Source organism: Mastigoproctus giganteus, chromosome 1 (genome assembly GCF_048544385.1).
Source record: "Mastigoproctus giganteus isolate SK-2022 chromosome 1, ASM4854438v1, whole genome shotgun sequence".
NCBI classification, from domain to species: Eukaryota; Metazoa; Arthropoda; class Arachnida; order Uropygi; family Thelyphonidae; genus Mastigoproctus; species Mastigoproctus giganteus.
The window spans coordinates 103,563,670-103,589,177 of NC_143575.1; the positions used below are offsets into that span (position 1 = coordinate 103,563,670).

Sequence of the window (25,508 nt, forward strand, 5' to 3'; positions counted from 1 at the left end):
TTCCGTCACTACAATTTTTACTGTTATCTTGTATGGAATGTGGTTTTGGCGCATTATAGCCCTAGTTGTTGATGCTCCATTAGGACCCAAACAACCAACCAACCAACCTCCCACAGTATGATAAAATTAATTTATAGTTAATTAAATTTGTTCATAAAATTAAATTAAATAATACATTAATTTATTAGAAATTAATGCAATTCCTAATTTCATGTAAACAAATTTTAAAGCGTGAGTGTTATTAATTACCGTATTCGCCGGACCATAAGACTCCAACCCTGCAGCATCTCTTGTTAGTATAAGAGCTACGCGAAACAGGAAAATTCTCCGCGGCGTGTAAAATCGCAAATACAAAACTGATACTCAAAAACCCTACTGAAAAAACAGAATGCCCGGAATCATATAGACCCATCGCGCTGCTGTCAGTGGCCAGCAAATTATATGAGAGATTGCTGCACAAGCGGATTCAAAGCCACTATGAGAGGGCGGACCTGGCGGCTAGGAACCAGTTTGGCTTTAAGCCGGGATTCTCCACGGTGGACGCACTTGGAAACCTGCTTAGAAAAGCACAAGAATGCAGGCAGGAAAAAATACCTATTAGTCATTTCGATTGACTTTGCCGGGCATCGACTCACTTTGGTGGCCGAGCGTCCTGGGCAGACTGAGGGAAGCTGCAGTCCCCATCAACCTATATAAGGTAATGGAAGACTACTTATCATCCCAGAAAGTGGAAATGAACGCAAACTACCAGAAAATTACAAGAACTGTACACAAGGGCTGTCCGTGGGGGTCAGTTTTGGGGAATCTCCTATGGAATATGGTCCTCGACGAGTTCCTGAAGCTGGACCTGGGGCTGGTCGAGACCCAGGGCTTTGCGGACGACCTCATCCTTACTATTGAGGCGGACTCCAGAGCCCAACTGGAATGCATCGCCAACCAAGCATTACAGAAATTGCAGCACTGGGCTACAAGAAACCAGCTACAAATCTCACCGACTAAAACCGTATATATCCTACTTAAAGGAACCCTCCATACGACGTCCACCACAAATCAAAATAGATGGAGTGACCATCAAACTTACCAACCAAATGAAGTCCTTAGGATTTATTATAGACAATAACTTACCCATCCAACCCCATCTAAAATACATAAGGACAAAAATAAGACGATAGTCAGAACTGGTGGCCAGGACCACAAGGAAAGACTTGGGATTAGAAAAACGAAATCTAATGTTATATTACAGGTCTACCTTCATCCCAGCAATAACTTATGCAGCTGCAGTATGATATAACAAAACGATACTTGTAGGCAACAAAAGAATCCTGGATATGACGCAAAGGATCATCCTACTAACAAACACACGAGCATGCAGTACAGTGAGCACACATGCGCTGCAGGTGCTTGCTGGTGCGCTCCCCCTGTACCTAGAAGCTGTAAAAGCAGGCCTACATATTGGCGCCTCCGTAGCCAGGTGGGCAGGAACAGCAGTGCGTAGCACACTTTCTTGATTAGACCGGGGTTCGAGCCCGTGCCCACCAAATACGGAGGATGCGGAAAGGTCAGGGAATGACCACCGCATATTCCCGGAGCAATATGGCCTTAGTTGCTAATGCTCCTAAAAACCAAATAACAAACAAATAGGCCTAGACTTTCTGCATACCAAGGGGGTAGCCGCCACCCACCAGGAATTCACAATCGACCCAGCGAGTAGTTTAAAAACAGAAAAAGCCCGATTGCAGGCCTACTTGCTTAGGGAGTGGCAACAAAGATGGACAGAAACGACAAAAGGGGAGATCACTCGCAAATTTTTCCCAGACCTCAACAAAATACCTCAAGCAACCGGTCTGGTACCTCCCGAGGTTGCATCTGCCTTTTCTACTAACAGGACACGGACCCTTCAATGAAAAGCTTTCCGGTTTCGGCCTGACTGATGACCCCAATTGTACATGTGGGGAGGTCGAAAACTGAAATCATGTGATTTATGACTGCCCACAATACGAAGACCTCAGATGTATCCCCATAACGAAGATACAATACCTCCCAAAAGGATTGGAATCCCAGTTCATTGACACCGAGGAGGAATACAAAGAACTTTTCCAGTATGCGCAGGACCTTTCGCTAGGAGAAAACTGTTAATCGCCATACATCGCGACTGACTGAGCACCACCATAAACTACTACGTACAAGACAGAATAACCTCAGTGAAAATTCCTGAAGCAAGAAAAATGGAAAACAAGGACGGGGCTTGCCCCATGAGCGACCCAACTTGATATGAGTGAAACTGGAGTGAAAAACTAAACGCCATATGGCGATCTGAAGAGGGCACCCTTCATCTTTAAACCCACTGTCCCTGGCAGGGGGGAGAGGATGGACTCCCTGTCTCCTCCCCTCCTCGCCATCCCCATTTTCTCCTCTGGTGGGGGCATGGGATGCCCACTGAAACCTGGGGTCGCCTTCCCTATTGGCCCTATACTTCTGCCCTTCTCCCCCACTCTTCAGTTCCCCCCACTCTATCTGTACGTAAGCGTATGCCGTACACGTCAAAATTTTAACCATTCCAAATTATTGCTCGCCCAAAATTCGGACTATCTAAAACCTAGCCATATTCCCTCATGCGTCCTATGTATTTCTTTGTTCTATAATGACTCACAGCAGGCCTTGAAATTCCCAGCACCTTGCTTACCGAGCTGCTGCATGTTCCAATAGAAGCAATGTTTACTTATAATTTGGTATCCCTCAAAAATTGATAGATAACTACATAACAGAGGGCCCATTTCTTTTGTGCAAAGCAATGGGCAGAACAATCCACGAGTGTATATGAAGAGGTGAAAGAGAAGCAGAGATCGAATTTTTAAGAAACCAATATTTTTTAGAGTGCATTAAATACATATCACATTTTTTATACAGAGTACTTCTCGATATGCAGTACTGATAACAAAAAAATATTGTGTAGTATTTATTTTTCTCTTCCTCCTGCACTTGTTCAATTTGAATGCCCACTGACCTCGCTCGCAAACTTCTTTTTATATCGAAATAGAATATTCTAGAAATACTTCGAAAAGTTTATGGGAAAAGTTTGAAGAAGTTTCCGGCAACAAGGCAGCACGAGATAAACTGCATTGTCGAATTTATTTGTGACATCGGAAATATGAAAATCTTACTTTTCTGCTTTTTTCTCACTGGACCATTGTGTTCTCAGGGTGATTCTATGTTTTTTTTGCAGTATTACGATTATAAATGACTTAATGAACTATATATGAATTAGTAACAATCCTACACAATGGAGACTTCTTATTGAATCATCAAAGAGGAGTCTCAATGTGTGTTGTTCCACAATAGAAATAAATATTTATCATCTTCTGTAGCTCGCTCTGTGCATTTGAAAGAAACATATGAGAACTTGAAGAAATTGTTGGCAAATATTAAATGTGAACATCGCTGGTTGGGTTGTGCTGAATTTAAAGTGATAGGTGTGTTACTTGGACAATTTAGCTAAACAAAAATACCTTGCTTTTTGTGTGAGTAGGACAGTCGGGAAAGGAGACAGCTTGGCCATTTGACCCACCCTTGCAGATCGAATGGGTTTGATGAAACAGTTTGTGAAATTTTACCTCAGGAAGGTCCCTGCTTCAACTGACTTTGTACTGAATTCCCATCGATCACCGAAGAGGATCTAACACAAGATAGTTTTGTTGGACCTCAAATTTGCAAAACGATGAGTGACCCAGATTTTTGAGGATACCATGAATAAAAGTAAACAAAAAAATGGATTAGCTTCAGATCTGTTGTTGAGAATTTCTTAGGGAAGAATAAGAAACCCGACTACAAGAATATAGTAGAAAATATGTTGCACACTTCAAGAATTTCGCTGCAACATGAGTGTCAAGGTACATTCTTTACACTCCCACATCGACTTCTTCCCAAAAATTCAATTTTTGGACACCGGTATATCTTTTATATTGTGCTAATAAACTGAATTATTTTTATAAACATGCCAGTGATCGTTTGATTTATAACATATTCAGTAATAAAAAACAAAAAAAAGTATATTGTTAGTATGGGGAAAAAGATTCAACAAGATTTAACTTGAATAAATGCTTATTCTTAATAACAGTTATAAAAAGCGTAAATTATTATGTGATTATCATTATTCTAAACAATAATGATAACCTATTATAAAATTAAAATGTATGAAACAGGAATTTTTATTATTGGAATAAAGCCATCCGATGATTGTAGGAACCCTCCTCTGTTGTACTTTCTACCCTGCTCTTGTCGAAAATCAAAGTTCAAATTCTTCTGTCTAAAAGAAGAAAAGACAGTAGAAAACAGGAAGGGAATTCTGAATTGGTATTAAGATAAATTGAGTTCGAAGACTTCAGAACTTTCCCAATAACTCAAGAAGTTGCAGAGAAGGGAGAGTAAGAAAGTCGATTGTTACGACAAGAGCTGATTGTTTTTCGTCCAATTAGCGTGTCGGACAGGAAGCAAATAATGCTGAGCCGCCAAGAGTTTGCTGGAGCTAATAGGGAATTCTTTTGTCTCCCACAGGAAGAAAGAAAGAAATCTCCGATATTTAATTTGTTTCCTTTTATTCTGTTAAGAACCGAGAGGACAGAGATGCATTGGAAAGGTAATTGCTTCTGTCATACAAGCGCCTGAAGAAAGCGACGATTATCCTGCAATTCCGTGCTTAAAAATGTTTGTCTGTCCCCCAGCCTGGCACCACAATAAAACTGTCGCCTCATCAAGTTTTTGCATTAGAAAAATTTAAAAATTAATCATATTGGTTTTGATTCCATCGTTTGTTAAAATCTTACTGCAGATCTGACAGTATATTTGAGGTGTAGATTGCTTGCAAAATACCTTTGTAAATCGTACGCGACATAAATCATAACTGGATAAATTTAAACTTTTAACTTTTGAACTGAGTTATGAAGGGATCGAGCAGTCATTTCGTAATCTACCCTCTCCTGGACACATCAGAGGAGTTTTAGAAAGGTATATGGTCTATAAGAAGAAAGGTATAACTCTACAGATGTGGAGACAGCATACCATAGGTAAGACGAATATAATCTGGCACAGTTGACAGCTGCTCAGAAGAAACATTCACACATAGACCTGATGTGATTTCTGAGGGAGGCCATATAAGCAGTTGATGGAATATAAGGAAATTGGTGAAAAACAATATATTCTGCAACAAAATATTACAGGAGTTACAAATTAGTGGTATTATTGGACCATTCTTCATGGAGGAACGTTTCATGCGTCTTGAGGTGGAAGAAATATGCTTCTCACTCTCCTCTCCAAATATGCCCACGGTGGCTCAGTGGCGTTTAAGTCTGGCGGTTTTGCAGGCAATGAGAGATGCTTATCTTCAATTTCATGCTTCTCACACGCCCATATTCGACACATCTGGATGTGACTATTGGAGCATTATCATCTTGAAATATGGCATCGTTTGTGGAAAACAATGAATGCGCCATGGGATGAACCTGTCACTCAGAATATCAAGTTAATCGCGGCAATAATTCGCCAGTTCAGGGTGATGATAGGACCTAAAGAATACTAAGTTATTGATACCCAAACCATTGTTGAATCTCCTGCATATTTGATAGATGTCACAAGACAGTCACAATGATGCTCCTCCTTTTGTATTCACCAAACGTAAATCCTCCCTGATGTTAGAAAAATTGTGAAAGATGATTCGTCTGAAAATATGGCATTTTTCCATTATCAAGTATCCAGGTTTTGTGTTCCTTACATCATTGCATCCTTTTTCTAGATTACCATCAGTAACGAGTGATTTGGAAACAGTGGCTTTGTCGAAAATTTCAGCTTTATGTAACTCTTACTGAATATTTTGCTAGAAATTGGATTACTGAGATTTACATTAATTTCTGCAGCTAATTTTGAGCATGCTGACATCACTTTCGATGTCAGCATGCTCAAACGTTTATGTTAATGTTAACTAAATTTTATGTTAATATATTCCAGCCAGAAATGACTAAAAGTTAGTTAATCAACACTCGGATTTCTTGTTTAGAAATTTGGCTATATTAGTCAGAATGGACATAGGTTTAGCAGATTCTTTTTTCTTTTTTTGAGTGTTGGTTTTATGATTTAGTTTCAAAGAACTCAATTTGTTCTCATCCTCCCCTATAAAATAACCTAAAGATGAACAGTAACGAACCCACGGAAGATTTACTCGGGTATTTGCAGTCGTTTCTGTATTGCAGGATTTTTCAGAGTGAAAGGTAGTGATATACTATCGTCAACCAAAGCTATTAATAGCATTTCCATTCCTGTGACAGAGTACTTCTCATATGCTACGAGTTTAGTGGAGATTTTGCTTGATTGGGATTGAGTAAGGTACTCTATTTTGCCAGAAGATAAAGCTATATGGAAACTTGCATAGAAGGCTTTCTTCCCGAACTCGATCGAAAGCCTTGGTAATGCTAGATAGACCTAGGCAACTGTCAAGTTTCTCCAAACTTTTCCATTTCCTTGTCTATTGAAATTTAATGGAATATGTATTGCGATCATTAATCAGATATATCATAAGTGATAGCAGTTAATGGATTTCTCCTTTAGTTTAGAAATGATCAAAGTAAAGAAAGGTAGTACATTGTACAGTGATTTTTCAACAAGGATTAGTTCCCTTATGAGAATCTGGATGTATCCAAATTTCTATGCAGAAGGAAGGTTGGATATCATAGTCTAAAAACACAATATAAAGCAGCAATTAATTTGAAGGTATAGGTTTTATAACTGGAGTGTGTTATTCTTTAATGCGACCAATCATTTTTTGATCATCATGGTCTTGTTATTGTGTTGTTGCAAACACTCAATAATTATGCTAATAATTAGATAAATGAATTGAGAAGTTTATAACTACTATTTATACTTCTACAGAATTCCAATTATCGGTTGATTCAACCACTGTTCATCTCAGTTGTCCTAATTATTCGCTGTACAATTCCTTTTCGCAATGCAGTTTTAAATAGATGAACTTGTCTGAATTTATGTGTAATTATGCAGATGTGTGTGAAAACTCAAGAGGTTCCGATATATTATAAAATAAACAAATAAATAAATAAAATTAACGGAGAATTATTCTCAAAACCGGGGATCATTTTAAAATTACTCAAGAGTGGTGCGAGATTTTCGTACTCCACTCCAGCTTTTAATAGTTGTGATTATATCAACTGTGCTGCCCACAAAAGGCCTCCAAACATTTAACTGTAAATGAGTTGGTCCGTATCGAACTAAACACTAGTTCTTAAGGAAAGAGAGGGAGATTCTTTTTATCTAAGAGTCCATTTGTTTCAAGAGAACTGATCAAAATACAGACGCTGCTCAGGATACCGTAAGATCCCTCCCTGATCCACACAAAGCACATTAAATATGATTTGAATCGAGCCATAACAGAACAAAGGTACCTGGGAATGGGGCACACACAAATAATCCTTGGCCGAATTCGTTTCGGTGAAATAGCAAAGAGATAATACTACTCTTTTTTCCTTAAACACACCATAATCTTAAACTCCAAAATATAGTTGCTTGTTCACCAACACATTTTAAAATGTTTCTCACAGCCGAATCAAATATCAAAGGTTTACAGCATGAACCAACGTCTTGTAGAATAAAAGAAAGTTATAACGATCAAGTAAAATACGACAAAGCAAACTTCCTCGAAGTTTTCTTGCATGTTAGTACAACTGTTTCTTACTATATTAAGGTCTTTCAAAAAACTGTTATTAGATTTTACCTTTTCTAACATAATTCTTTTTCGAAATGTTCTTGGTGACAACAGATGGTTAGCAAAACTACTTTATAAGCAACACACGGTTTTAGGACTGCCATCGTAAACTTTTTGGTCTCTTTCTTTAATTATTGCCGTTTAGGTCTTGCTCTTTTATATTTCTTAGCAATGAGGGAATTTTTTAAACCAGTAGTATGGCTTAGCTTGCCCAACGTACTTATAACACTATCTAGTGTAAAATAAATACGTTTTCCTTGTTCACAATGTGCATTCTTTATGCTTCTGTATTTCGTCCTACATAAAGAATTGCAGAAGTGGATGCAGTCCACCTTTGCAAATGAAATACGTCATAAAACTGATTATGGGATCTCGGTTAAATGGGCTTATTTTCAAATTGTTCAAATTGATGTTCATACGAACAGTAATAAAATTAAAGCTTTGTTTTCGGTAGAGAAAATTATACGCACAATAATTATGAAACTGTCAAGCAATTTATTGTATTTTCTTTTCTTCAGCAGTAACACCATATAATTTTCTCAACCAACTGTTAACGAAACTCTAGCATTAGGCATTTGCATATAGCTTTAGGAACATATCTCACATCACCTGTCCAAAGTCTATATACGAACCAACTATTGCAATTGTGGAGACAGAACTTGATGTTATGCTAGTCTTCGAAAATAAGATCAATATCAAACAACCTAGTAAGGACAATTTTATATGAACAAAGGTTGGAAAACATATACTGTACAGGATACATCCAGATATCACTGAACTAACAATGAGCACACTTAATATATTTGATCATACGATCATTAAGATTAGCAACATCACTTAAAGTTTCACGTTCACCTTGGAGTATTTTTTCAAACAACGTGTGACCTTCTCTTATATAAGGGGAACAAGTATTCCTTAGCAATAGTTACCAGAATTCTTCTTCTTGTACTTCTATGCCCCTAGCCTAGTGCTGTGATGGGCTTGCTGTAGTTGCAATAAATGAAAATTTATTTATTTATTTATTTAGTGGATTTTAGGATTATGAAGCCTGTACCATAGTTACCAGAATAAGAGATGCAATATCGCAGTTTCACCCCAATATGCACAAACGATTCCAAAACAGAAACGAAAGTTGAAATAAGAGTCGAGTTCCCGAATACTGTCACAACACAAGTACTCAACTGTGGGTCGTATCTGTACTACCGAACTCGATGCAGTACAACTAGCTCTGAATCATATATGACTACGAACATACCCAATAGCATAATCTTTACAGACGCAATGCTTCCTTTAAGACATGGTTCTAGGAACATTCGTCCAACTCTATGGAAGACACAAAGCATTCTAGCAAAACTAGTAAGATTCTGTGGGATACCAAGACATTCAAGAATCGATGGGAGTGCACAAGCAGGGTAAAATGCAAGAGGCGATGGGTCCAATTAATACAGCTGTGAAGCTATCACCATACCAAGACAACAAAATTCAAATTCTGAATAGTGGTATGAAATAATGGCAACGAATATAACAGCAACAAGCGAGTAACGAACTTATGCCGATAAAACCAACTTTACAACAACAGAGCTCTAGTATGAGATAAGGAGAACAAAAACTTATACTGAACAAGTTAAGAGTCGGACACGCAAACGTTACCCACTGCTACTTGCTCTTTCATCACAATTAAGAGTTAAATGACAAACCTGATATATTCGAAGTTTACCAGGTTTTCGGCGCTTTTTCGTATAGTTAAGCATCTCTTGTCTTCATCATGTCCCCCCCCCCCCCTGCGTCCTCAAGTAATAACGACTGTCAATGGACGGAATTTCGTGAAACTTTATATTTAGCTCTTTTAGAAAGATTCGTGTAGCTATACCGAATTTCATTAAGATCGGTCAAATGAATAACTGGAAATTATTATTTATTATTTTTTTCCATACATATCATATAAGTTTTCCGTATATTATACAGTATACACTGAGTGACATTGATGGTGTCTTCCAAGATGACAGTGCGCCGAGCCATCGGGCATTTGTGCAGGAATGGTTTGAGGAACGTAGTTCTGACTTCCATTATATCGATTGGCCTCCAAACTTCCCCCGATATCGATCACATAGAGCACGCACTTATGGGACACTATGGAAAGGCATATCAAGCGTCTAGATACACCAATCACCTCCATACCTGCATTGCTGACCGCATTACATACAGCTTGGTTGACCATACCTCCCGAACGCTTCCGACATCTTGTTGAATCAATGCCATGTCGGATAGCTGCTGTACTGAGGGCAAAAGGAGGACCTACGAAGTATTAGGTAGGTGGTTATAATTCAGTGATCTTTCAGTAGATATTGTAGCCGAAGAATATCGTTTGTTGCCATGTCATGTTCTGGTGGAATGATTGGGCTATATGGCGGATGTTCGATTCTCGCATATGGAGCTTGTCGAGGAGTTTGTTATCAGTTTACTAAATTTGTAAATCATGAATTAATACACAAAATTCGACTACTGGACTGCCCGAATGAATAAAGAAATGCAAAGCAAAAATACATTAAGAAATTGTTAACAGAATACTACGATCTGAGGTACGGTTGCTGTGTGTTTGATTTATTTAATCGTAGAGCGCGAAACATTGAGTTCCAGTTTTTATTAAATTCCAGAAGAAAATAACTAAAAGTACTTTACAAAATATTCAGTAAATTTTATGTTGAGGTATGTGCAGTGAAGTGAAAGCAGTTACTTTTATACATTATAAGTTAATTAATTAATAATAATCTGACAGAAAATTAATTCATTATTTACTTTTTACTGCTATTAAAACAGAACACGAAATTTTAATTAATTTAATAAAAAAATCAAACGCGCCTGAAATGAAACGCAACCAATGTGATTGGATACTATGATGTGGTCACTAAGGAACTGGATGCCAAAAATAATTTTGATATCATTGGATTTCAGGATCTTGGATTGCATCTTGGATTTCAGGAAAGCTTTTGATACTGTTGCACATGGAAGACTGCTGTACAAATTGGAGAAGTATGGCATTAAGGGTAGGTTGCTACAATGGATAAAGGGATGGTTGAGTGGGAGACGACAGAGAGTGGTAATCAATGGACACTGCTCTTCGTGGACAAATATTATTAGTGGAGTTCCCCAGGGTCCGGTGTTGGGCCCATCGTTGTTTTGTATATTTATCAATGATATTGATGAATGTATATCAGGTTTAATGTCCAAGTTTGCAGATGATACAAAGGTTGGCAGGGTTGTTAATGACAGTAAAAACAGTATGCTACTCCAACTGGATCTAGAGTTTGGAAAATGGGCTGTGACGTGGCAACTGAAGTTTAACATTGACAAATGCAAAGTACTGCACATGGGTAGCAATAACCGAAGAGAAATGTACCAACTGTGTGGTACTACATTCATGGAAGTGTAAAGTGAAAAAGACCTGGGGGGTAATAGTGCAGTCAAATATGAAGTTCGCTAAGCAGTGCAGATGCAGATGGGCTGCCAGGGCAGGTCATGGAGTCTTGTCAATGATATATAGGAATTTTGCTAGCAGGGACAGGGAGGTGATTATTCCGTTATACGAGGAAATGGTCAGGCAACACCTTGAGTACTGGTACAGGTCTGGAGGCCTCATTTTAGGAAGGATGTAAAGTTGCTAAAACGATTACAAAGAAGGGCAACATGATTGGTGAGGGGAACAAAGGGGTGCACTTACGAAGAAAGGCTTAAGTTTTGCAAATTACAGCGCCTGGAGAGTAGGCACCTGCGAGGTGATCTGATTGAGATGTATAAGGCCTTGAATGGATTGAGCAAGCTGAATGCTGATGGGATTCTTCCTCTTGCTCAGACTAAGAACCTGAGGGGGCACAGTTTCAAATTGAGGAAAGATAGTTGTAGAATAGATGTGTGAAAATTTGTCTTTAGCCATCGGGTAGTTGAATGGTGGAACGGACTTCCATCTTTTGTTGTGGAAGTTGATAGCCTAAATAAAATTAAGACTCAGCTGGACAGGCATTTGGAACGAATGGAGGGGTGAAATGGGAGGTTTCTTTTTTTTTTTGGCTGTTGCTGCATAAGCTTGCTTTCTTGCATCGTATGCCTCTACTAATGCTAATGTTATCTGTATTCCATATTCACTCTATTCCAAATATAGTGAATATGTTACCCACACAACCTTTAGGAGACAGAAGATACTTTCCACCCCTGTCCGTGTTTAAAAATGGGCAAAGTGAATTAACTATTGATGTAGAACTTTAGAAATTTGTTTATAATTGGCACGTAAATTTACTATATTCGCTTTCTACTTAAAGTATTTCCAAATTATTACGAACATAATTCCGTCCACAGCACTCTTCCTCTCAATTAAGCCCGAGCCCCCTTCTGTTTTCTTTAATGGTGCTTTACTCATGTTCTTGTTTTCGTTATATTAGCTTCTTGCGGGAATTATCCATTCTGCTGACTTATTTTAATTCAGTGTTTCAGACAACATGTTGTCGGTTATGTTATGCAGCCACTAATGCATGTTTTTCTTTCCTAATTTTATTTTCCTTTATCTCTCTTTGTTATTCTTGACAATCTAGTAATTAACTGTACTTTTAAAAAATATATATACAGTATATACACTGGTGTTCAAAGAAAGTGCATCACCTAGGATTTTCACATTTCTAACCTTTTTTCGCGATGGTATGTTACATTAATGACTAGCAGAAATATAAACAAAAGATATTTATTAATAGTTAAGGCAAAACTAAGTAATATTTGACAGGTGCTCTCAAAATATTCCAAAATGAGCATTTGCAACCTTTTGTAAACACAGTTTTGGTAAACACGACAACTGTGGCTGAAATGTTATCAAAAGCGCTCAATTTTCTTCACTTTATCATTTTAAATGGAAAACAAAATGAAAAGTTTACCAGGTGCAAACCAATATTTAATTGAACTGCCTCCGGCCCTGATGACAGCAGCACTCCATCGAGGCATTGACAAGATCAATTTCTGAAGATAATCAACTGATAGTTCGTGGTTCCCAAACACGAATTATGGCTTCCTGAAGTTCACGAAGGGTCTTTGGTTTCTTTCTGGCAACTGCAGATTCCACACGATGCCAACAGTTCTCTATAGGATTCAGATCCGAGCTATTTCCTGGCCAGCTAACAGTTGTAATGGACCTCCGTTCTTCCAACCATTTTTTCACCTCTACCAAATGTAAACACTTTATTGTCGAACTTTACTGTTACTAATGCAGAAATGAAGCTAAAGTAACTACAGAAGTGCCTACTTACACTTTTCGCCAGATGACAAGGAGCAGAGTCGTCCTGAAAGATGCAGTTACTTGGCAGGTTGAAAATGGTCCCTAACGGTTGGCAGCAATTTGCCTTCCAATATAGCCAGGTGTCCATTGGCATTTACGGAACCTTTTATAAACTGCAGGTGACCTACTCTGCGATACTAAATGCACCCCCATATCATTTAGCTGGTAGGGAATTTCGTACACTCTGGATGGTATACTTTACACACGTCTACGGCGAATCGTTTGTCTTCCATCAGAGCCATGCAGGTCTCATCCGAGAAAATAACTGACTTCCACCGTATCTTTACGGGGATCCATTTGACATGCTCCTTACACCAAATTAATCGGGCCTTTTTCATTTTTTGTGTGAGAAGGGGCTCCTTCTTAGGATGACGGGCTACAAGTCCATTTTTGAAGAGGTCTTCTGACTGTTACTGCACTTGCTACCACTCCTGTATGTTCTTACCATTCTCTTTTCAGCTCAGACTAAGAAGGTTTACGGTTTTTAAGGCATAAGCGCTTCAAAACGCGCTCCTGTTTTGGCGTAAAGACTCGTTTGCGACGTCCGGTTCATTTTTTCCTATCAGCAGAACCAGTACTCTTGAGTTTGGAAAGAAATCTACTCACTGTCGACTGATTACAAGACACTCTATAAGCAGTATGACGGGGAGAACGTCCTTCCTCACGAATCCGTCCATCCTTCCAGAGCAACAATAGCACTCTTACTTCTTGGAGTCAACTACACGTGATTTGCATTGCTAACACAAGCAAGGAATGACTGCAACTCTTGCAGAGCGTGGTTATATAGCTGAAAGTAAAGCTGATGCAATATTACGTCATCACCTACGCGTTTCAATCTTATCTGATGCAATCTGTAAGAAATATTGCCACATACGTACGTTATTCGGACGACAATCACAATTTTAAGGGGTGATGCACTTTCTCTGAACGCCAGTGTAGATATATATATATGTATATTGGAGTCTTACCAAATTCGCGTTGGTAAAACTCCGAATTTCCGACTTTTTTGCAATAACAAGTATTTCAGCGAAGAATTAAAACTCTTTGCAAAAACTTTCTTAACTAACGAATCATTATTTTCCCTCTTAGTGTGTTCAGAAAATATTCTTTATTATTTTTATCTTATTTCTTGAGAGCATTCATCGAACCACTGAAACGTTTTGATATGTCAACGGAGGATAACTTAGCGGTATATATCTTCTTAAAGTGAAGTGTATCGATGGAGGGGAATGCTTCCATTAATCTCGTCAACCATTATCATATATCATCGGAGTGCTGCACACGCAACTAGACTCTCTCATCATTACAAGTAGGAAAAGTTTGGTTATTCATCGTTTTCCTTCGTTAAAAGTGGAGCACGAGTATCTCGGTAGAACCAATATGCAACCGTGATGTACGATCTCGAGATTACTTCCTTTAAAATTCAGCAGTTTTGTATTGGAAATAATGTTAGCGCAAGATTGAGGAAGTGGTGACAGCGTTCTGTTAGCTGCTTCACTTTGAGGTAATATGCCACGGTTTACATCACGTACTTAACGATGTCTTCAACTCTTATATCAGGGGCTCTTCAGAACGAATACGTCATCTTACCTGAAAGCTCTCGCTCAGAAATTTTACAGATAAACATGTATAGCAGTAAAGCAATCATGCGTTTGGTTTCTGATTACACCAAGTCCTTTCCGCTGGAAAAACACCAGTGAAAAACGCAAGACTAAATAACAAAAAAATTATTTTTATTTATTAACAGTGTGCGCGAACTGATGACTAGAAAAATTAAACAGACTTATTTATAATGATTCCTTGATCCAGTTCCAATAATATCATTTCAATTCCACCGATACACGTTTGGTGAATTATTATGGTATTAAATAAATGTATAAATTTTCGGTTTGTGGTTCTGGACGACCATAAGGTCAAAGGTGTTCGGAAGATACTAAAGAACTTTGCAGTTTTCAGAAAGGAAGAACAATTTAATCATAAGCCGTTTATTTTATGAATTGTGTCGCTGTCACCACTGTTTTCCTTTCTTATCTCTTTCGCGAAATAGTGATGGACACGAATGTTAGAAGAGCCCAGTTACATTCAGGTTTGAAAGTACAACAGCTATTTTAATTCAAACAAAATTGTATTTGAACTATTAGAATGGAGTACGAACAGAAATTCTTCTCATATTGATTATAGGCCTACATACGAGTCGGTGAATCTTCTTCCAAGTAGTTTCCTTACGAAGTTAACGAACTTTGACTAATGATGCTGCCTCTGTTCAAAACATTTCTTGAACTTTTCTTATGAAACGTCGCTCAGAACGTCCGTCACATTCAATTTAACATCCCTGATGAAATATCTTTTCCTTTCGTTGAGTTTTTCCTTTAGTTTTTCAACGTAGAAAGAGAAATATGTCGCAAGATGAATAAGAAAAGATGTCACTTGTGAATAAGATGCGATCGAATTATATTATCTGCTTTTCTGTCAAAAAATTAACTTGTAGAGCATTGACTTACAATTCATGGGCCTCCTTTAGTAAAAAGTCATATACAATCGAAATTATTCTGTCTATTTCTTTAACGAAAATTTAATTCTTCAGAATGGTTGATTGTATGTTAAATGTGTTGCCTGATCTCAATGTGTACAGGGACGTACAGAGACAGCACTGGCCCTGAGGCATATAGTTACCAGGCCTGCCTTTCCCCATAGGGATCGGAATCCAATTCAGGGACGCCTACACAATTTCTATACCGGAAGAGCTGAAAACCCACCTGCCTCTCTTCAATCTCGTCTCGCGTAATGTATGGCCTTTCTTTATTGTAGTATTGTTGTTGACAAGTTAAAAGCACTCCCCTAGTGTGATTTGTAACTTAAATTAATTGAATATATAGATACAAGGCTCGACGTTACCGAGTGATCAAGCGCAAGATTTCAGTAATGCACAAGCGTTTGGATGGACCATAGTTTCAACTCGCGTGACTACTAAATACGCTTTAAAGAATTTGTATCCATTGTCAAAATAATTAATTGTAAACTTCTTTGACCTTATGGTTGAGCCGCAGTATAAACAGATGTGATTATGTGGATTTTAAATAATTCGTTGTATTGAAATTTTCGTCAAGATATAAAAAATAGTTGAGTCTTTGAGCCCGACTGACTGGGAGTCTCGTTGGATGCCACATTAGCAAACAACCTGTTCGTGCCATTGCTGTAAACTGCAATACCCTAGATCAACAGTGGCTGATATAATCACCAAATAGAAACTTCGTGGTGCTATTACACAAGAAACTTATGGATGGGGTCTTTTCTGTTTCAGTATGAGAGTACACTATATTACACTGCACAGCCTGTAGGGACATATATTATGCCATGTATTATGTTACTTAATAAATCCCAAAAATAAAAAAATTCTCTCTCATTCCTCCCCCAAAACTGAGAGTGCTTAAATGTCCAAATACCGGCAAAGGGCCTATCGCCTGAATTGTTTTATATGCATTGGCATTATGATATACATCCGCCTATCTCTACAGCGATGAATCATCGATAGAACTCCATGGGCTTTTCTGGCTGCCTGTTTACACTGTTCAGAAAACTTCATATCTGCCCGTATTGTAACTCCCAGATCCCTTTCCTCCTCCAAGCAAAATTCCTTCGGCTGAGAAGCCAACCATTTCCTCGCGGCTGCTTTAATATTTTTAATTGGTGACATCTCTCTACTGTGGACGAAATGTGATTCATAGGAAGGATGTAAAACAACTTCAGTTCCCAACGACTTGCCAGTATTGCAGTGAAGTCGCGTGTTGCGGTGTTTAAACAACATTGCTGTAGTGCCAAGCTTTTCTCTCTCTCTCTTTCCATCTTCTCCACTGTCTTAGTAAACCGGACTGAATTGAACGCGATCCGTATTTCTAAAAAATTGGGAGTGGAAGACACCTCTAGAGACCCGAACAAAAGCCAAAGTCATTTTTGCAGGCAGACTGATGCTTGCACTTTTTTTTGGACACGTAGATATTTCATGACGAAATGCTTTGAACCGTTTCTTGTTTTCGGGATCACAGCGAATGAATCCAGGATTCATCTCCAGTCATGATAATATTTAGAAATGCATCCTTTTTGCATTCAAAACAGAACAAATATTGTTGACAAACTTCCAACAGTTGTCGTTTTTGATCGTGTTGAAACATGCTTCCATTTAAAGCAGAATAACTTATAAACGGACAGCTACACAGAAACACTTCTGCTACGTACTTAACAGAAACTATATCCTCCACATGGAGAACCTAGTTAGAACTCACCATGTAGTTATTAGCAGACAAAGTCACGTTGACTTTATGTCGTTTCATGGCCATGTAACCGGCCAGTTTTTAATTTATGCTCTTACAACATACAGCGCAATTATCACCTTAGTGTCACTTTTTGGAACTATTTTATTTTATTTATTATTATATTTTTTCCTATCTTTCATTTCCTCTTTGAGTGGACGTTGTTCACTTGAAATTTCAGCTCTGTACGATTCGGTATTTCCGCTTACAGGATCCCAGAGCGACATAGTTTAATTATAGCAGCTTTGCATATTATTAATGCACGATGAAACATGTCACATGTCTCTATAAAGCGACACACCCAGTCCTTGTGGAAGACGCAAAGTAAAATTAATCTCATTACTTTATGGTAGCGCCTCGTATTTTAAGACTGCTGAATCATTACGGTTTTTTTCCCCTTTTTTTCTAAATCATTGTCTAACTTTATAATAAGAATAATATGAATATTTCTATTTTATATATGTACTGTACAACACAATATACAAAAGTAAACTTTCTGGGTGCCATTAACTCAATAATTCTTTGTTGATTCTTTCCATAATAGTTTTCTGAAATAATTGAAGGCATGATGGAAACGATGCCTATAAATTCAGAAATCGTTTATTTCAGCAGGACTTCAGTAAATCTGCAACAGGTAAAGCACATGCTTATAAAAGTAACGATGTTATTGCTCTATAACAGCTAATAACTTCCCAATGCAATCATCAACCAGAGGGTAATCGCTTCCAGCTTAGTACCGCAAAGTAAGAAACAAACGCTGCTATTTATGTATCAGAGTAGAAAGCAACATGGCGTGTTTTATGTGCTCGTTCAGGTTATTTTATGTATGGAACAGATGCTGTGAACTTGGGAATTTTATATACTTAGCCAAACATCTACAAATGTATGTCCAGTACACCATAAGAAAAATCAATCGATGAACGTGCCAGGTAATAAGTTACAGTTGAAATACGATGGTCCTCGTATTCATTCATCCACGTGTTTCCAGCGTTTCATCTTCCTTGCATCTGCTTTCAGCTAGCGACACGAAGTCACGTAACAAAATTCGTGCTCAGTTGCTGGATTTCTACAAAGACCATCTCTTGAAATCAAGCTACCTAATTATTAGGGAGTAGCACTGCCCAATTCATTATACTTATTTTGAATCACCACTTGACTTTAACTGAAATATCCAGCAACATTTCCAGACGATAATCTCCTTTTGTATCCTTATTTTGCTACGTTAATGTTACCAATCAGGAGTGCAACAAAAGCACGGTATTGATTCCTAAAATATAGATTATCACAGTCAGCATTGTAACAAAGCCGGATCCATTGGAAAGTTTTTAATATATAAGAAATTTCCGCGATATCAAATCTCACTTAGATAATAAATGGCTTTCTGAAGTGTCTCAAAAAATGTATTTTAAAATTGCAGATCAGCTTTTTATACAACTTACATCAATATGGGAATATTTAGAGCACAAAATTGATACAAATAAATTATGCGTAGGTGATTAAACGTACACTCTGTGAAATGCCTCGTATATAAAGCCAACGCGAATAAAATGTTTCAATGGTTAAAAAGGGTAATACATTCTTTTAATATTATCATGGTTCGGGACACTTGAACCATTAATAAACTTGTGGTGACACCTTCGATTTAATTACTTTTACAACAGTCCAACCACAGTTTATTGGGTACAGCTAGCTGTTTTCATTTCTTCATGCTGAATACTAAGGAGGCGATTCTCTTATTGGCTAAATTAACTGTGCAACTTAGTATTTAGCTGTAAAAGAGCTTCACCTTTTAGTTATCTTAAACTAGCTGTGTTTGAAATGCTCTGGAACAATTTGTTGTGGCGCTTGTACATATCTATTGAATAACTCCACCATAACTGGTTAGCAGACAAATATGAAATAAACAAAATTACCAAATGCATATATAATATAAACATTGACTGCACCAGTTCACCGATTTTATAAAGAACTAGAGTATGCGTACTTCCCATTTTGTACTTGTAATAAAGACGCTGAGCAACGTACTGGTCCGATTCAAAATTGCCCTTGTCCTCGTAACAGAATAACGGTTTCGACAGTTGTCATTCGTTTGGATAGGTCTGGGTTCGATTCCCGTCGATCACTGGAGGAACTTCTAAAGTCCTCTTCAAGCGAGGCTATAGTTATCCGATCTCAGGTGGAGGGAGTCTGGTCGCCGATGCGCCTAGGAGTCCAACAACAGTGGACATTTAGATCAAACAAACGTTCATTGAAATGGTTCATTCCAATAGAAGTGATTCCTCTATTGGAATATGCAGCAGCCTGGAAAGCAAGTTGCTGGGGATTTCAGGGATTGGTGGGAATCATCATGGAACAACTAAATACATGGGCTGTGTTAGGGTAACTAACGCAGGATTTGAATGTGGGGAATACAGTGTTCACAGAAAGAACAGAGAGGATAGGAAGGGAGGAGGGATTATGCTGTTAGTTAGGAATCACAAAGTCTAAGGCAGTGCATCCAGTTGACATGGGTGGACAGTGCAATGTTCAGTCAGCTTGGCGCTGAGAAAAATAAAGGATCTCCTCACACAACAAATGGAATAATGTATTAATATGTCCCATGATAGTGTGTTAAGCTTTTTTCTTTTTTGTCAATATAAAATATATATATATAAATTTAAAAATATGTATCAACATATATTAATTAAAAAATAAATAAATTTAAAAATTAACTTGTTAGATTTATTTTTTGATCAATAAGAATGTAAAAAAATGATATTTAAACATAAAGAACGTTGATGTCACCACTGAAATACGATGATGCAATTAAATTATCTTAATGGTCTTGTTTCCTTTTTATTATTTTTACTGTAGAAAACTCCACAGCCATTTTTATATATAATATAACAAACTCAATTTAAATAACATTGAAAACGTTCCTAAACTAGTCTTACTGACTTCATTTCTGCGTCAGTGAGTAAGACTCCATATTTCAACCATTATAATAGTCAAAGTACGTTCTAGGACATCATTTTAATAGGACTGAGTCATATAAGAAAATTTCGCGAGATTACATTGAATTTTATCCTCACTGTAAAACTGCTGATAGAAGATAGAAAGGACGGCACTTATTTATTACTCTAAAACTATTTGCAGCCTTTTTAGATTCCTGACGAGTTTCTTCTCTTTCCAGCTGTTTCCTGTATTGATTTACCATTAAGAAGCAGCTTACTGTGGTCCGGTGCACAGTTCGTCCCCAAACAGGACACTCCTTATTGATCTTTCCCCTTCTCTGACTTGCCTACACGAGTTTGTCACATGAATGCTATCTTCCTTCTGTTCTGCTGTAAAATGATAGAAATTCAAAATAACTTTGGATGGCAACATCTTATTTAAATTGTTTTCGTGAGGGTAGTAATGTAAGAATGCAGCGTAATAAAGTGTTCTGTAATTCCTACCTTTTTTCTGTACACTTCGTTTTGCCTTAATATAAACAGATTGTAGTCCTTGTAATAAAAACGATAAAAGAACGCCTGCTTATAATTATTTATGCACACAGCGAAATTCTCTCCCATAAATTTAAGAATGCAATATCCACCACAAAAAAGGGAATTAGATATAAAATTTAGTGGTGGTGTGGTAGTTATTAATACTATTTTTTTAAACCTGTTTTTATGTCTGTAATACTCCTTGGAGTTTTTTTAAAGTATACCGCATATGAGCAACAACATTTCTACATCTTAAAATCACTTTAATTAATAAAAATTATGTTATCAAACGTTATAATGAATCTGAAATGTTAAAATGACTTAATTATTTTGTCTTCTCCATTATCGAAATGATCACGACTGGATAGACTTATTCTTCTTTACAGCGACTCATATACGCTTTCATTTGCTGCACTTGTGGTAAAATTATTCTGGAATTGTAGTTTACTGATGCTTCAGGTAAGCGTCGCTGTTTCACTTCACGAGTTCTTTAAAATGATGACAAAGTTTCGTTTCTGACTCGTTTATTTAACTTCCAACTCATAAAAGATTCTTTATTCCGCATTGCTAGTGTCCACTTTCTATACCATCCCTTCTATTCAGATCAGACGTTCCCAACCCATGTGTTCGTGATCGACAGGCACGGCAGCCATCAACGGTGTCTGAATCTTAGTTCTACTACTCGCTGTCACGTCAGCCATCTCTTCTATTCTTTCGCTTTCAGTTCTGTTCACAATAACTCCGATCTCAGCGACTTTTCCAACTCCAAATCCTGTGTTTTGTCACTGTGCACCTCTTTCGTTTTCTTGATTCCTTCAATGTATATCAGCCTTCTGTCATTTTTTTTTTCACAAGTCTTGTCACAATATACTGGTTCAGTCCAACTTTTCTTCCTTTTTCCCCCGAAGAAAGGACATCTTTACAGTTCCCCCTTTTCTAGGTGTTATCTCTTCATTCAGCTGAAAACTTTCTCGGCTCCCTCTCATTGTAGTACTTCATGTATCTGCCGCCTGTGCCTCAAACATTCTCTGATATAATAAGTAAACAACTATTAGTTGCAAAATAAATTACTGAAAAATGCACGTACACTTTAGGAATCAACTTACCATGATTTATTTTATAAAAATACAGCAGCAATATTCATTTTTCAAGATATTATGATATCACTTAATAAAACTAGTCGAAAACCAATTGAATTCAGTGGTGGACTTCAAATATTATAGCCTCAATTAGCCTTTTGGATCATGATACCTTGGGCACCCGCCCATTAAGCCGATCCCTCAAACTGGTTGTGTTATATATTGTTTATTTTTCTGTCTCATATGAAAGCATGCTCCGAGAATGATATTACTCCATAGCTATCTCTGATTTCTGCTATTGCTGTTTTACCCTTTTTGTTATTATTATTTTATTTGCAATTGCTATTATAGGCAGTAATTGCAAAAGTTAACAATGGGCTTAAACACTAGATTTTAACGTTAAAGTAAAGTTTAATGCAATTCCATAAACCTTTAAACTTACACTGTTGTAATCGGTGCGAATCATTATGAATCTTCTTTGTTATAAAATAACAATTTTGTTAGAACAATCTCAAAAATACGTACCTTATCGTTACAAAACTGTTTGCCTCTTTTTCTTCATCAGCCTTTTCTTGTGCACTGCAGGACAACAAGCTTCCTAGATTGGGGACTATAAGTATATTGTTTCTGTAGAAGTGTGTGTTCACTGGCAGACGCACATGTTGTGGGGGGGGGGGGGGGCACGGAATGCTTATCTCTAGAACCGCACTTCCTCTACCTGAGATCGGCTAATTCAGCCCCGCTGAAAGGGGAAGTGGCAGTCCCATTCTTTCCGTTAGAATCCCATCTTACAGTGTAGGACGAGATTCTAAGCGACGTCTTCAACAGAAAGAAAAGTATTGAGGCATGTGGACATGTGTTTTTGTAAAGTGCGGCTCCTTTAACGTCAGTTCACATCCGCCTCGTATCTCTGTGAAGAAGAGTATCACTACAAATGGGTCAGATATATGAATATGAATGACGTAGGTTTGTGTGCATTCTGTTATGTTCTGGCCTGTTGGCTACCCAGAAGCATCAGTCACCTGAAAAGATGATTCTGGGTACTCGTCCACACCACAGGAAGGTGGGCTAGTCCCAATAGTGCTCGCGCTGTCTCAATTCGAGAGCCTGACCCCCCCTGATTTTAATCAATCTCAGAAGAGCAGTTTTCCAGGGCTTCTGAAAGTGTTCACCCTGCAGTTTATCATGTGTTAAATTCTTGTAGGAAGGACACTTTCCGGAACTCTGGAAAACTGCTCTTCTGAGCTTGATTAAAAAGCCCAACAATCACCAGGACGAGTCTAGATCTTATCGGCCAATTGCACTGCTGGCCAATTTGGGGAAATTATTGGAACGCCTAGTTGCCCTAAGGTTGAACTCTCTTTTCCTTGAAAAAGATCTTGCGTCCAACCAGTATGGTTTTTCTCCAGGTCGGTCTTCTAAGAACGCCCTTGTAGATTTTATTTGCCGTGTTGAAAACTCTACGTTCAAATACACATTGGCTATATTCATTAAGTCAACAAAACCTACTTGAAACACTAATCAGGATCCACGAAGCAGTGTCTGCAATAAACATACAGATGTTATCTTTCTTGGTATTCGTGCTGTCTACTACAACTTATTCATATAAGCCTCAGCGCTATTGCGGTCGTCCACTTTGACAATTCAAGAAACTTCTTAAACCCACTGAAAGCAATTTTTCAATACTACAAATGTCTCTGCATTACAAACAGTAATCGACAATGTGATATGTTCTTCTTGGAGCGAGGATTTAATTGCTTCAGGATGGCATCCTATCCGTTTTTCAGCGAACTTAGAAATCTTACTTTTTGTCTCCAGTAACTTTATCACATATTCCAAGATTTTATTCCGATGATATTAAATACTTCATTGTTGCTAGAGATCCTGAACAGCTTTCAGACTTCACCCCGCAATTTATCTACCAATTACGGCCCTTTGAATAATACCTTAAATTTCAGGCTCCTGTATTCCTAAATACGCCCAAACAAATGAACTAAAGCTGTAACAAGCGAAGTAAAGATTTTGGCAGGCTTTATATTTACCGTATACTACTCTTAGAAGAGATCAAATCCACCGTGAGAGTTTAACTGAACACCCTGACTAACTTCGTGCAAATTCAATAAATATTTCAAGCTTTTTATTAAAAAAAAGTGACAGCCTGTTTATTGATAGAGACATAGAGAGAAGAATTACAATAGAGAAGTATTTCTCGCAGAATTTCTGAAAATTTTACGAAACACCAAAAATGATTTAGTCTTATTATTTGTTATTATATATTTATTCACAGAGACGTACGATATATCACAAAACACACGAAAGAATGTATTATAACTGTTCGAGGTGTAGAGTCAAAGTTTGTGGACTTTTGAAACAGCCCCTGAAGGATATGTTTGTGCGAATCTGATTCTGTTAACTGTTTCTTCCAAAGGACTAATGTGATAATATGTTGTCCAACGTTTGTATTTTCCACATACAGATTAACTGGCCTTGGAACACGCGGATTTACCAGAGCGAAACACTAGCGTCTCATGACTTGCGCCTTGGCATTGATCAAATGGGACTTCATAATATGCAAATCACAACTTATATTTCTGCGTGGCTTAACTTTTAAAAGTTAAGCCTGTTTTTTTCTTGAAACAGAACTATACTCGTACCTCTGACTATGGCGATCTTCTTTCTTTTTTTCTTAAGAAGTGAGTCATCTTAATGCTGTACTCCTAGAAAAACTTGTGCAAATTTCATCTTTTTGAAATTGAGTTAGGAATGCCCGACTGAGTAAAATAAAATACTGCAAGAATGATACAAAGGAGAAGAAAACTGAATTTTCGGCCTTTCTCTAAGTTTGTTAGGAAGTTAGATTGACCAGTTAATATTTTTGAGGACCGGAGCGGTGTTAATAAAGAAATCCTTCCAGAAGGAACGCTTCTTTGAATTAAATCGATATAGGCCATCACTCTGTAATACGGAGAAAGAATGCACTTAATATTACTCAATGCAGAAACTTCATGGTAAGTAAATTAAATGTTATGGAAATGTTCGACTTCGTGAAAGCCACTCGTTAACCGGCTTCTTCATGTTAAATGGTACCTCTATTAATGAGGGTTTGTTGCGTTTATGGACACAGCCTCCTCTCCTTTTATATATCATAACTGTGTGCTCAAGGGGAAAACGTTGTCACGTTCTAACCTGCTCCACCTAACGTAATTTAGTAAACGCCCTAAATAAAACGTTGCATTTCATTATTGAGACAAATCTACCACGTAATCCATCCAATGCACATAATCGTATGGACCCTACACTGTACTATAATATCCAAAACTAAAAGATGAGTTTGAACAACATTTGTATTTTGTAATTGATAAATATCAAACGAAAACCACGAGGCTTTCGAAAACCCGAAAAAAAGTAACTTTACTTAATTTACCAAAAACTTGTCTTCCCACTCCTTAGTAAGGAGTGTGTGACCTTGAGACGCCTTTTGTTATCCTCCTGAATTTAGTTTTAATCTTTCCTTTACAGCAGAAGAAGTAGAAGTAGAAATCTCAAGAATCAATTCGAATAATTGTTGTGATGATTATA

At 37.6% G+C, this 25,508-nt stretch overlaps 1 protein-coding gene across 2 annotated transcripts in view; it reads left to right on the forward strand.

Annotated features, from left to right (window-relative positions):
• Positions 1 to 25,508, forward strand: part of LOC150091068 (polypeptide N-acetylgalactosaminyltransferase 13-like) — a 320,974-nt gene that overhangs the window by 220,895 nt on the left and 74,571 nt on the right. The window lies entirely within an intron of this gene.